The sequence below is a fragment of the Terrapene carolina genome, unplaced genomic scaffold (assembly GCF_002925995.2).
Source record: "Terrapene carolina triunguis isolate 2854851 unplaced genomic scaffold, T_m_triunguis-2.0 Scaffold42, whole genome shotgun sequence".
NCBI classification, from domain to species: domain Eukaryota; kingdom Metazoa; phylum Chordata; order Testudines; family Emydidae; genus Terrapene; species Terrapene triunguis.
Window position 1 is genome coordinate 40,542,758 of NW_020664393.1, and position 14,342 is coordinate 40,557,099.

At 43.7% G+C, this 14,342-nt stretch overlaps 1 protein-coding gene across 1 annotated transcript in view; it reads left to right on the forward strand.

Annotated features, from left to right (window-relative positions):
- The first annotated feature begins 1,329 nt into the window (after positions 1 to 1,329).
- Positions 1,330 to 14,342, forward strand: part of COL21A1 (collagen type XXI alpha 1 chain) — a 190,828-nt gene continuing 177,815 nt past the window's right edge. Inside the window, exon 1 of the mRNA XM_024216499.3 lies at positions 1,330 to 1,394. The gene's annotated coding sequence lies outside the window, so the exon portion shown is untranslated. The remainder of the gene's footprint in view (positions 1,395 to 14,342) is intronic.

Consider the following 14,342-nt stretch of genomic DNA (forward strand, 5'->3'; position numbering starts at 1 on the left):
TGATAGCTGCTTTCAACTATCTGAAGGGAGGTTCCAAAGAGGATGGAGCTCGGCTGTTCTCAGTGGTGGCAGATGACAGAACAAGGAGCAATGGTCTCAAGTTGCAGTGGGGGAGGTCTAGGTTGGATATTAGGAAACACTATTTCACTAGGAGGGTGGTGAAGCACTGGAATGCGTTACCTAGGGAGGTGGTGGAATCTCCTTCCTTGGAGGTTTTTAAGGCCCGGCTTGACAAAGCCCTGGCTGGGATGATTTAGTTGGGAATTGGTCCTGCTTTGAGCAGGGGGTTGGACTAGATGACCTCCTGAGGTCCCTTCCAACCCTGATATTCTATGATTCTATGAAGCACTGGAATGGGTTACCTGGGGTGGTGGTGGAATCTTCATCCTTAGAGATTTTTAAGGTCAGGCTTGACAAAGCCGTGGCTGGGATGATTTAGTTGGTGTAGGTCCTGCTTTGAGCAGGGGATTGGCCAGCGGTCTCTTCCAACCCTAATCTCCTATGACAGGGTTGAGAGCACAGGGGTTCGCCAGACTCCTAGCTGGAAGCTCAGGCTCTGCTTCCTGGAAGGGGCAGCTGGGACTCCTGCCCCAGAGCAACCTCCTCCCCCAGCCCTGCACCTGGCTGAGCGGATGCGGTGCGGACCACATGTCGGGCAGCCGCTGGTCTCCTAAACAGAGCCCACCGCGGTTACAGCAGCCAGCCTCTCCCCTCCTGCGGCCAAGTCCATCCGCGGGGGGGCTTCTGGGGCCAGTTGGTGCCTGGAAAGCAGCTCAGCCCGCGGCTATTTGCGGTTCTGGATGAGGTCCCTGGAGGCTCGGGCTGGGGACCGGGGCGAGGGGCTGGGCCAGCCTGGCGAGCTACAGCTCCTTTGGGCGGGGGGGAAGGTCTGCAGTACCCCAGGGCCGGGGTCCCGCCGATCACGGGTCAGTAGAGCCGGCTCAGACGTGGCTTGATTTAGTGCGCGGCACTCACAGCCCCACGCGGCGCGGCCGCCCAAAGCCCCAGGACGCATCCTCCCCCTCCAGCCCCACAGCGAGGGGGCTCGCGCCTCTCGGGCACTGCGGGGGGCGGAGCATGTGCGATAAGAACCCCCCTCCCTACCTCTAACCAATCACCTCCTTGGGCCGGGGGTGCACGGGGGATCTTATCTCCCATGCTCCGCCCCTCGCCCTGGGGCCGAGTAAAACAGCCTGTGGGCTGGGCTGGAGAGGATGAGACCCACAGGACGGGCTGCTGCTGCTGCATGAGACGGGGCGGGGACGTGGGAGGCAGGCTCACGCTGAGAGCACTTCGGGTCAGGCTGCTCCATTGCTGCCCATTGCCCCTCTTGGTAGGATCTGCCTGTCCGTGCTCAGCAAGCCCCCGCCGTCCGCCTCTGCCGCGCAAACCAGGTACGCGCCCAGGCTGGCTCCAGCTGGGAAAAGCCATTTCGCAGGTAGTTAGTGAGGAGCTGCAGACACAGTGTCACAGCCCCTGGATTTGCTTTCTGTTCATGCATTGCTCGCTACTCCTTCCAGGCGGGGGGGGCACAAGGGGCGGTGATCGCATGGGAAGGGGCTGGTTGGGTACGGGCTCCGCGGTGGCCTTTGCTGAAACTCCGCTCTCAGACTGGGCACATGCTGAGGTGTTGGGTGAGGTAGGGAGCTGTCTTTCATCGCCTCAGTGCTCCCACACCACATAGGGACCAGCCCTGCTGTGCTTGTTCAGTCAGTACGGAGGGAAGCAATTCTGAAGCCAGTGGGCGTTTTGCCTGAGTTACTAAGGCCTGCAGGGATTTGGGTTATGAACTGATGACATGAACTGGGGTGATACTTGAAGCACAGGAGAGCAGAGACCTCCGTGTATATCCCTTAGTTTCATTCTGAGGAGAGAGTAAGTGGGGGGAGCTTGTCTTTGAATGGCAGGTGCAGATTTCAGGACTGGCCTAAAATCTGTGAATTATTACAAACTTTTAAAACATGCAGCCAGTTTTCCTCTAGTGAAGAGCTTGCCTAGAGGAGTGGGGAGTGGAATAACCTTGGCAAACTACAAGTGCAAATCTTATATAATCTATGCATTTACCAAAACAGAAATGGGACTGGAATGTGTTACTGATGGATTTCTCACTAGCCACAGTGTTTGCATGTGCACTAGGTTGTACAAGCATGACTTTATGGCTCAGTTTATTTGCACAAGATTATATGATCGATATAGCATCATAACCCTTTAGTCTCGTAGTTCTTTTTTTCTTGTGTTATAGTTGAAAAACAAGCCACCCCTTTTGTGCAAATTTACAATTAAAACTTGTTTGGTAGCTAGCTTCTTAGTACAGGAATACAGGAATTTTAATAATAAATAATATAGTTATAGTATAATTAGCAAGTCACATTCTCAAAGCACTGTGCAATGTATTTATAGCACAGGTTATTTTAGTTTTATAATTCTGCAAATCACTTGGTAAGACAATTCCACTCTGTGGGCCATCTCTAATGGTTATTATTATTTATATGGTTATATATATTCAGTGTAAAAAAGGTTATCAAATTCTAGCCTTCAGTTACTTCATTTTTATGCCAGTTTCTGTGATGTGATTTCTCCTCTTCTCTAAAATTATATATACAACTATCAAAGCTAGAACCATACCTATTGTAATGTGCTAGTACTGATACCAACAGTTCAAAGGAAATGTTTCTAAGGGCATGTCTACACTTGCCATTTAAAGTGGAAAAAGTCCCTTTTTTGCGCAAAAAACTTGGGAGCGTCTACTCTTGCCAATGACTTTTTGCAGTGAAACTCAGAAGTTCCACCGCAAAAAGAAAGCCACCTCCACGAGATGCATACAGCTCTTACTGGTGATGCTTTTGCGGTGATGTGCAAGTGAAGACACGTTCTAAGTAAACATAAGACTTACCATACTGGATCAGATCAGTAGTTTGTTCAGTCCAGTAATCTATTTCAAACAGTGGCAAATAATGGATTCTTCAGAAAAAGGTGTAATAAAGCCTGCAATAAACAATTATAGAATAATATACTAATAGGGACATTTTTTTCACCATGGCTGTAGATTGAGAATAAGTCTTCTCTCTACAAACCAGTGATACATATATGTGGTGCTTTAGAAGGGTCAGTTTCACAAAGCTGAAAACAATTATGAGCCAAATCAGTTGGGTAAAAGAAGTTAAATAGAAAAATGTGAATAATAATTGGGAATTGTTTAAGAACATTTTACTAGACTCAAAAAAAGTTACAATCCTATAGTGGAGAAACAAGGGTGCACTGATTAAAAAACAACTTCTTGGTTACAGTGGAAGTGAAGGCATCTATAAAAAGAATTTTTATGATATAGATATAAACACATGGAAAAAATTGAATGTTGACAGTAATAGAATATAAATCAGAAACTAGGAATTGTATAAAATTGGTAAGGGAAGCAAAACAACACAATGAGAAGAGTAAAGGACAGTAAAGAATTTTAAAAATATGTTAGGAACAAAAGGAATCCTAACAACAGTATTGGTCTATTACTTGTTGGAAATGGTTGAATTGTCAATAATGCAGGAAAGGCAGAAGTGTTCAGTAAATATTTATGTTCTATATTTGGGGGGGAAACAACCGTTTCCATTCCAATAGTAACTTGGGAGGATGTTAAACAGTAGTTACTATTGTTAGACATTTTAAAATTGACAGGTCCGGGTAACTTGCATCTAAGAGTTCTAAAAGAGCTAACTGAGGAACTCGCTGGACCAGGAATATTGATTTTCTGGAACTCTAGGAACTCTAGGAATATTTAAAAAGGGTAAACAGAACAACCTGGGTAAATATAGGTCTGTCAGTCTGACATCCAACCTGCGCAAAATAATGGAATGGCTGATATGGGACTTGATTAATAAATAATTAAAGGACCCTAATATAATGGATTTATGGAAAATAAATCCTGCCAAACTAACTTGATTTTTTTGAGATTACAAATTTGGTTAATAAAGAAAATAGGACTAGATAATCACAGTGGCCCCTTCTGGCCTGTTAGTCTATAAATCTTCACTGAGCTGTCCACATTGATGCCCACATGTTTTTCCTGAGCTGTTAATTTAGAACCCAGTTAATTTAGAGCCCACTAAGGTATATGAGTAGTTCAAATTACTCCTCCTAAAGATCATTGCTTTGCATTTGGCCACATTGATCTTAATCTGCCATCATATGACCCATTCATCTTGTTTTAAGTTTTGCTAAAGCACCTCATAGTTTTAAATGGAAAGATTAATTAATGTTATGGGCTAAGGATGACATTCCTTTGACTTGGATAAAGTTCCAGTATTTGGGCTCTATGAGGGTGGAGTGCAGAGAACCTGGGAGGTGAAATCCACCACCTAGCCCAGGGTCAGAGTTGCAGTGCAGCCTGCTGTGCAGCCCAACTGGGGCTTAAGCGGCGTAGATGGACTTGCATGGCCATCTGTACCACAGATGAATTTCTCTCTTTGAGTCAGATGTGGTTGTAAGTCGTCATTGCTACTCATCCAAAGTAAAGCCTGGTTATGAAAAAGATCATTTAAGTAGATTACTGTGCTGTGACAGTAGCATGTTGCTGTGTCAAATGGAAAGTCCAAGTTTTGGAGTTTATTTGCAACCCTCATCCATGAGTGGGAGAATAGAATGAATCCTGGCTGACTTCTAAATGATACTGCATAGAATTGGACTGGTCATATCACTGAGCAATATACTGTAGAGAGCAAAATTGCATTGCCAGAGGCATGGACAAAATGACCTAATAGATGGAAAAGACCTCTAATTTCTGTGATACTGGAGTTCTGTGAGATGTACAAAGGAAACTTTTCTTTCATTAATCTGTATAGGCATTGGCTTAAAGTAATGCTGCTTGGTTTAGTTTTCCAGGGTTGTTGCAAGCAGATAGAAACCAGGGAGGTGAGGAGTGTTGATGGTACTGAGTAGTGAAATGAATAGAAATAAAGCATTATAAAGCAAATAGATGTCAACTTTCTAGTATTTTATGCAGTGTAAATCATTCCAGTGAAGGATAAGATGATTTATCTCTTTTTCAATGTGTGTTATGCTGTAATGAAATGAGTTCTTAAATGGTGGTGTAAAAAATAAAAAACAACTGTAATAAAAACATTTTGGCATTGGAGTTGACTGGCATGAAAACATAAATCCACTATAATTTACAACAGACATAGAATGCAGGGAAACTTGTTTTGAAATGATCTCTGTGGTCTCATGAAAAATAAAATTTTAACTCATATTAATGAGACTTATTATAGAGGATTACTTTGAATTCATTATCAGTTCAAAGTAAACCCTTTTAAGCGAGCGTCACATTACTATATAGAAAATTTATATTTCTGCATTACATCAGTATTTTGTTTGGTTAGAAAGTCCTTTATACTTGAGGTCCTGAGTATCCCTGAGATTATTATTTGGTAGTGGCAGTGCCTGGAGGTCAGGGTCCCATTGCACTAGAACCTAGAAACATAACAAAGGGATAGTCCTTGCTTCCCTTTCCATGTTTTAATCTGGCAGTTGAGATGTGTTGGAATGTGTTTGTCTGAGGACAGGACATTCTCATTAGAGAATGCATATTCCATGGGCTGCCAAAATCTAAGTTTATCAACTTTCAGAACATAATACAGGTTAATTTGGAGGGGGAAGGTTGAATTGTTGGAGTGGGCAGAGTCCCAGTTTTTGTGGGTGGATTTTGCTTTAGTGTTGATATTTGGTAAATTTGTAGTATTTGTATATGTTTTAAAGATTATTTACAATACCCAGATCACAGGCTAAGTACATTTTATTAGTTGAAATAAATACGTAAGATGTTTAGTTTGCATTTTCCAAACTATCTTTGTATACTTTTTTTCTTCTCTTCCTTTTGTATAATAAACCTTTAGAGTTGTGGTGATGATAAAACATGTTCTTTCTTGCTTTACCACAGCTATACCCTACATCAACAATAGCTTAAAAAAACTGAACTCCAGTTTGAGAATAAGCCAACAATTTTTAAAGCATACCTTTATGTATTTTCCAAAATACCTTTATAACAATCTGTACTTTCCTTCATGAAACAGAGTTAATGATTTCCAAAAATTTAATCTGTATTTTTCAAAAGTATATATGAAAGTGGGTTGACAGAGGAGATAAATACTGTTTCTGTGGCTATTACTTGCAAAACACAGAATTATCAATTCCTTAGTGGACAGCTGATATGTCTTCATAACAACCAGACCAGCGGCGGCAGATCGGCGGCGGCAGTTCGGCGGCAGGTCCTTCGCTCCTAGAGGGAGTGAGGGACCTGCCGCCTCCAAATTGCCGCAGGTGCCGCCCCTCTCCCTTGACCGCCCCAAGCACCTGCTTGTTAAGCTGGTGCCTGGAGCCGGCCCTGGTCCTGTCATACCATCCTCTCCATAAACTTATCAAACTCAGTTTTGAAGCCAGTTAGGTTTTTTGCCCCCACTGCTCCCTCTGGAAGGCTATTCTAGAACTTCCCTCCTTTGCAGGTTAGAAACCTTTGCCTAATTTCAAGCCTAAACTTGTTGATGGCCAATTTACATCCATTTGTTCTGGGGTCCACATTAATGCTGAACTTAAATAACTCCTCTCCCTCCCTGGTATTTATCCCTCTGATGTATTTATAGAGTGCAATCATCTCCCCTCAGCCTTCTATTGGTTAAACTAAACAAGCCGAACTCTTTGAGTCTCTTCTCATAAGATAGATTTTCCATTCCCCAGATCATCCTAGTAGCCCTTCTCTGCACCTGTTCCAGTTTGAATTCATCTTTCTTAAACATGGGAGACCAGAATAGCACACAGTATTCCAGATGAGGTCTCACCAGTGCCTTGTATAATAGTACTAACACTTCCCTGTCTACTGGAAATACCTCGCCTGATACATCCTAGGACTGCATTAGCCTTTTTCACAGCCGCATCAGATTGATGGCTCACAGTCATCCTGTGATCAACCAATACACCCAGGTCTTTTCTCCTTCACTTTCACTTGCAACTGATATGCCCCCAACTTATAGCAGAAATTCTTGTTAGTCCCTAAATGCATGACTTTGCAAGTTGCACTATTAAATATCATCCCATTTCTATTACAAGGTCATCCAGATCTTCTTGTCTGGTATTCCAGTCCCCGGTATTGGCAATACCTCCGAATTTTGTGTCATCTGCAAATTTTATTAGCACACTCCATTTTTTGGTGCCAAGGTCAGTAGTAAAAATGTTAAATAAGATTGGTCCCAAGACTGATCCCTGAGGAACTCCACTAGTAACCTCCCTCTAGCCTAATAGCTCACCTTTCAGTATGACCTTTTATAGTCTTCCTTTAACCAGTTCCTTATCCACCTTTCAGTTCTCATATTAAACCCCATCTTCTCCAATTTAACTAATAATTTCTCATGTGGAACTGTGTCAAATGCCTTACTGAAATCTATTTCATTCCCTTTGTCTAAAAAATCAGTTATCTTCTCAAAGAAAGATATTAGTAACTTTGTTACCACCTCTTGAATACAACAATTGAAACAATTGTAGAAAAATTTACAATTACTTTCTGTCATTTAGGCTACTTACTTTTTGAAGTTCACTAAGCTTGGAACAGATCATTTAACTTTAGGAAACATCCTAACAGCCATTTTTTATCTTAATCACCTGTTAATCACTCTGTTTATAAACAAAATTCTGACTCCCTGCCTCAGGGGCACAAGCTGGAAGCAGCCTGTCTCCTCTGCGGAACTCATTGCATTGCACGCTTAGGCTGCCTGCCTGAGGCTTGCAGTCTGGGGGACAGTGCCCTCCCATGCCCCTCCCCAACTCCTCCTATGCTCAGCACTTCCTATGATTAATTTCCAAGTTCAATACAGTCTGCAATTTCTGATGAAGAGAGATTAGGACTTCACTTCATATTTATGAAAAATAGACAGTAGGATTTGTTAAAATGTAAAATAGTCAGGACCAGCTTTAAGTTTTGCATATATAGCCCTCTGCCTAGTTGAACTGCACAGAAAAACTGCATACAGTTTTACCATACTAGGAAAGATGGCAGGGATCTTGACCACACACGACCAGGATTCCTTAGACAAGCCCTACAGGAGGCTAGTATAACAATGACACACACACTTTGGATAAGATGCAGCAAGTGTTTGCTTTGTTTTAAACCATCCAGTTTTTAAAAAAGTTTATATAAATGTTCAAATACACAGCAAATCTAGCAACTTCTCTAGTAATTTTCTTTCCACACAGTCCTTTTATGCCAAATGCCCTGGAACCTTCTGGATCATTTTCCCTGTAGCCCCTGGCCTGAACTCTGACTGATTCTGTTTCATAAAGTTCTAAGTGGAACTGTTTGGATAATGACAATCCTCCTACTAATTACAACCACTGCTCAACAGTTCCATCTTACTTGCACTCAAGAGAAGAACCTGAAATTTCCCCTTTCCCATCAGAAGTAGAGAAAACAGAGTTATAACTTCAGTAAAAAAAGGGAGAGAAAGAAGAAAATGGAATTTAAAATATAAGCACATTGTAATATTTGAAATCAAAGTGTTATACATCTGTATGGTAACCCAAATAAGAGGTGAGTAACCTGTACAACACCTGAATTAAACAAAGATAAAACAGAACTTAAGGGATGAAGGCTGGCAGAGTGGCCAGAGCCCTAGGTTTGAACTTCAGAGAGATGGGTTTATTTTCCAGCTCAGCTACCTACAGACTTTCAAATATTGCAAGAAAAAAGCACTTAACGGCAAATATCATTTCCAGATGACAGAATTTAAACCCAAGACAGGAAAAGTGAAATCCATCTGCTATAGATAAACCAGAACTCCCATTTGTTCAGGCAATGGCTACAGGAGATAGATTTGGGTCTAAAGTTAGGCTTCTGATTTTTAAAATTTTAGCCTTAATCGCAGTGAGATAGTAACAGAGACAGATTGCTTGCTGACTAGGGTGACCAGATGTCCTGTTTTTATAGGGACAGTCCCGGGCTTTTTCTTATATAGGCTCCTATTACCCCCCACTCCCAGTCCTGATTTTTCACACTTGCTGTCTGGACACCCTATTGCTGACAGAATGTCATCTGAAAAAAGTAGGCTTCATTATTACACAACTACAAAATTGGGAATAAGTGGGTACCACTGAAAAGTGTTTGGGGGTTAGAGTGGATCACAAATTGCATATGAGTCAACAATATGCAATTACAAAAAAGGCTAGTATTGTTCTGGGGTGTATTAATAGGAGTGTTGTACATAAGACATGGGAGGTAATTGTCCCACTCTGCACAGCACTGGTGAGGCCTTAGCTGGAGTACTATGTCCAATTCTGGGTGCCACATTTTAGGAATGATATGAACAAATTGGAGGAAAGTCCAAAGGAAAGCACCAAAAATGATAAAATGTTTAGAAACCCTTAGATACACGGAAAGGATTAAAAAAAGGATATGTTTAGTCTTGAGAAAAGAAGACTTAGAGGGGACCTGGTAACAGTATTCAAATAGATTAATGGCTGTTCTAAAGAGGACTGTGATCAGTTGTTCTCCACGTTCACTAAAGGTAGGACAAGAAATAATGGGCTTAATTTGAAGCAAAGTAGATTTAGGTTCGATATTAGGAAAATCTTTCTAACTATAAAGGCATTTAAGCACTAGATAGGCTTCCAGGGAAGGCTGTTGAATCCCCATCATTGGAGTTTTAAAGACAGGGTTGGACAAATACCTGTCAGGGATGGTCTAGGTTTACCTGGCCTTGCCTCAGTGCAGAGGGCTGGACTTGATGACTTCTTGAGGTCCCCGCCAGCCCAAGATTTTTATGATTCCGTGATTCAGAAAAAGAAAGGTATGTACTTCTGCACCAAGTGAAACAGGAGCTACCAATATATCACCTAATCTTAAAAAACAAAAAAAATGTCTTGAGGAACTAAGCAGAACTGGAAGAGAGAGAGCGAGATATGCCAGAAGACTCATTTGGAATTTGTATGAAAGAAGAATGGACAAAAAGTCATACTGGAAGCCAAAGTGAAGAAGGTTGAAGATGCTGATACATAGCAAATCAAGAGACCAAGAAGCGGAAGAATAAAAAGAGTGCTTAAAAAAACTCAATAAGATACAGGAAACATTTGATGGATTTCCAGAAGAGAAAATTAAAAGGTATGTATGTAGAGACCTGTGAGTGAAGTGCTCAACCTAACTGAAAGGGAGTTCCCCATGACTTTCAGTGAGAGTTGGGCACCTAACTCATATTTGTGTCTTTAAAATTCTCCCCTTTCAGAACAAGTATGGACCCAGTGGCAAAAACTGACACAGAAAAAAATTAAAACAGCTGTTGGGGAAGCACTGGCTATGGGTTGACAGTACAACAGAGAATAGGCAGAACCAGGAAGAAGAATACATCCTGGTTCAGGGTCACTTAAAGACACCAGGGGAAACAAACAAACAAAAATCCAACCCTGTTCTTCATGGGATAAAGTTGCTCAAACCACCAGAAATCATAGAACTCTGTTGATAGTAAAATGTCTCCAAATCACTGCAATCCACTAATAACTAGGACCCTACCAATTTCACAGCCATGAAAAACATGTCACGGACCATGAAATAATCCCTTCCACGTGAAATCTGCTGTCACCGAAATCTAGTTCAGCCAGGGTGGAGCGGGGAAAGACTTGTCCTTCTCCTGCACGGCTGTTATGCGGGGGGATCAGACCCAACTCCACAGGCAGCACAGAAGTGTGGGTGGTATGCCCTCACTTCTGTGCTGCAACAGCCCCAGAGCTGGGCTTGGGGCTTCTGCCCTCCCTGCTCCCCGGTGGCTCCTGCCCAGACTTGGGGCTTCTTCCCCCCCCCCCCCCCCCGTGGCCTCTTGCCCGGGCTTGGGTTATCCGGGCCCGGGGTTTCCACCCCCCCGTGGCTCCTGCCTGCGGTCAGGGCTTCTGCCCCCTTCTGCAGCTCCTGACGGAGCTTAGGGCTTCTACCCCATGGCTCCTGGCAGGGCAGGGGCACTTGGGCACAAGGCTTCTGCCCCCACTCCTGGTGGCTCCTGCCCGGGCTTGGGGCTTCCACCCTCTCTTCCCCCAGTGGGGAGTGTGGGAGGGGGCTCAGGGATGGGGCAGAGGGTTGGGATACTGGGAGTGTGTGTGTGGGGGGGAGGGGGGTAAGGGCTCCGGCTGGGGATGCGGGCTCTGGGGTGGGGCCAGGGATGAGGGGTTTGAGGTGCAGGCTGCCCCGGGGCTATAGCAGGGAGAGAGGAGTCCCCCCAGCTCTCTTTCCCCGCAGCAGCACAAGGGCTGTGGGGGAGAGGTGTCTCTCCCCGCTGCGGCAGCTCCGGGGCTGGGGCCGCAGGATAGGCACCTCTCCCCTAGCCGCGGCAGGTCTGGGCTGGGGCTGGTTTGGGGCCGGGTGTTGGGTGCCTCTCCCCCCGGCTGTGGCAGGTCCGGGGCTGGACAAGGTTGGGTTGGATTGGGGCTGGGGGATGGGAGATGGGTGCCTCTCCCCCCCCCCAGCTGCAGCAGGTCTGGGTTGGGGCCAGGGGAGTGGCGCCTCTCTCCCTGGCCGCGGCAGGTCCAGGCTGTGGCTGGGTTGGGGCTGTGGGAGGGGCGCCTTTCCCCACCACAGCAGGTCCGGGGCTGGGGGAGAGGCCTTTCTCCGCACTGCAGCCCTGAGTGCCTGTGCGGTGCTTAATAGAGGGAACTTAGCTTACTTGGAGGGAACTTAGCTTATAACACCACAACACCTTGAAATTTTAGATGTAAGCATCTGAAATAGTGAAATTGACCAATTTAAAAACCCTCTGGGAGTGAAATTGACCAAAGTGGACCCTGAATTTGGTAGGGCCCTACTAATAACCTGTATAATAATTTAAGATGAGTGGATAAGGAGCCTCTTGCTTTTGACTATTGCAAGGAAAAAACATTTGAAGAAATTTTGCTAATATACTTTTATAAGAACCAAACAATAGAGTTTTTTATGTTTTAGTCCATGGTGAGTTTGTAAAGACTAGATAGAGGAATGTAATTGTGTTTCTCTTTGCTGCCTGTCACCTTTATTGTGAATCCACTTACTGTGAAGAGGGGACCCTATGGTTATAGAGTACTCATGACTCACCTTCTGAAATGAAGGTTAGCGACATCTTCTGGGAGAGTGGGAAGCGAAGACCCAGATTTCCTTAATGAGGTCAGAACAGGGGGAAGGGACAGCTGCACCTAATTTTCAGAATCACAGGGCTGTGTCCTAGGAAGGCTTCTTGTACTAAGAAAACACCTACTCTCCATTTCCTGAGAAATTACTACAAATATATACACATCTTTTGTTAGCATGTTTTTATATTTTGACCTTGGCTAAATAGGCAGCCCAGAGGAATTGGGGGCCTCTGTTTACTTTGGGTTGGTCTCTAAATATGTAAGGCATCTTTCCTCAAAAGAGGGGTTTTCCTCTATAATTAAGTAAAATCTTCTGTTTGTGAGGAGGACTTTTGGAACTGGGGCCAGGCATTAGTGCAAATGCTGTTAGAGAAAGCTGCAGGCTACTGGTGCAGATAGATAAATAGCAACCTGTACCTGTGTGTGTGCATGGATTTATCTTTGACGAAACAGTATAGTGATGAGTTGTCCATGTTTTTCAGTGCACTTGGATGTAGCCGGAAAAAAGGTGCCACTCTGCCCTGTAGCTGTCCTATAGATACTCCTGGGGGAATTCTGGTCCAAAAAAATAAAAATTCTGCGCACGAGATTTTAAAATTCTGCAAAATTCTGCATTTTTTGGGTCAAAATAATGCAATATAATACAGCTAGTTTCAATTATTTCGCTAATTTATTTACCGCTCTGGCAATGTAAAGGAGCCTTAAAAGTTTTACACCTGTTTTACACCTGGGGGAATTCACTAAGAACAATGGGAGCAATTCACTAAGTAGGCAGGCTGCTACATTCTCCTCTGCCAGAGGGAACAGAGCCTACCCTATGCCTACCTCTTCAGAAATACCCCAAAGCCCTGCCCCTCCACTCCGAGCGTGCTGCAATAGCGAGTGAGAGGGACAGAGTCTCTCTCTCTCCTCTGGGTGGCCAAAGCAACCTGTCGGCACTGCCAGGAAGTGGGCGCATGACTGCTCTTGCTACTTCCCCATCAGAAGTCATTTTTCTGCGGGTAAGCAAAGAAATCTGCGGGGGCCATGAATTCTGCGGACACACAGAATTCCCTTAGGAGTAAAGAGAGCTTGATGACATAGTTCCTTTATAAAATCCCAGTGCTATGCATACAACCGGAGTCTGGATACCCCTCAAAACTTCAACCATGCACAGTTCTGGACTTATTTTGCAGCGTGTCTAGGTGGGCAGATAAATCTTTGAAAAGAGACATTTTTTGCTCCCACAGAAGAGTAGGTACATACAAGCTGCACTGTACATAGATGTAAGATTCTTTTGAAAAGTTGGAACTCTCCTCATCAGCTTACAAATATTCTCCTTATCCTGAAACCCTGCCTAGAAAATAAAAAGGGTTGGAAACTATGGACTGGAGTTTGTAGGGAAATAGTGTCATGTCACACTAAGTAACAATGAAATACCATTCAAATATCAGTGCTGAAAAGAAAATTGCCCTTTTAAGAAAATGTATAGCTATTTTAAGTCACTGATCTTAAATAAGAATTTAACATAAGAATGGCCATACTGGGTCAGACCAATGGTCCATCTAGCCCGGTATCCTGTCTTCCAACAGTGGCCAATGCCAGATGCTTCAAAGGGAATGGACAGAACAGGGCAATCATCAAGTGATCTATCCCTTGTTGTCCAGATCCAGCATCTGGCAGTCAGAGGCTTAGGGACACCTAGAGCATGGGGTTGCATCCCTGATCATCTTGGCTAATTGATGGACCTATTTTCCATGAATTTATCTAATTCTTTTTTGCATCCAATTATAGTTTTGGCCTTCACACCATCCTCTGGCAATGAGTTCCACAGGTTAACTGTGTGTTGTGCATTCCCTGGCAATGAATTCCACAGGTTGACTGTGTGTTGTGTGACAAAATACTTCCCTTTGTTTTAAACCTGCTGCCTATTAATTTCATTGGGTGACTGCTGGTTCTTGTTTTATGTGAAGGGATAAATAACACTTCCTTGTTCACTTTCTCCACACGAGTCATGATTTTATAGACCTCTATCATATCCCCCTTCAGTTGTCTCTTGTCTAAGATGAATAGTCTGTCTTTTTAATCTCTCCTCATACGGAAGCTGATCCAGATCTTTAATCGTTTTTGTTGCTCTTCTCTGTACCTTGTCCAATTCTAATATAGCATTTTTGAGAGGGGTGACAAGAACTGCATTCAGTATTTAAGGTGTAAATGTAGTGAATTAATGTAGTGTTGTTGTTAAATTT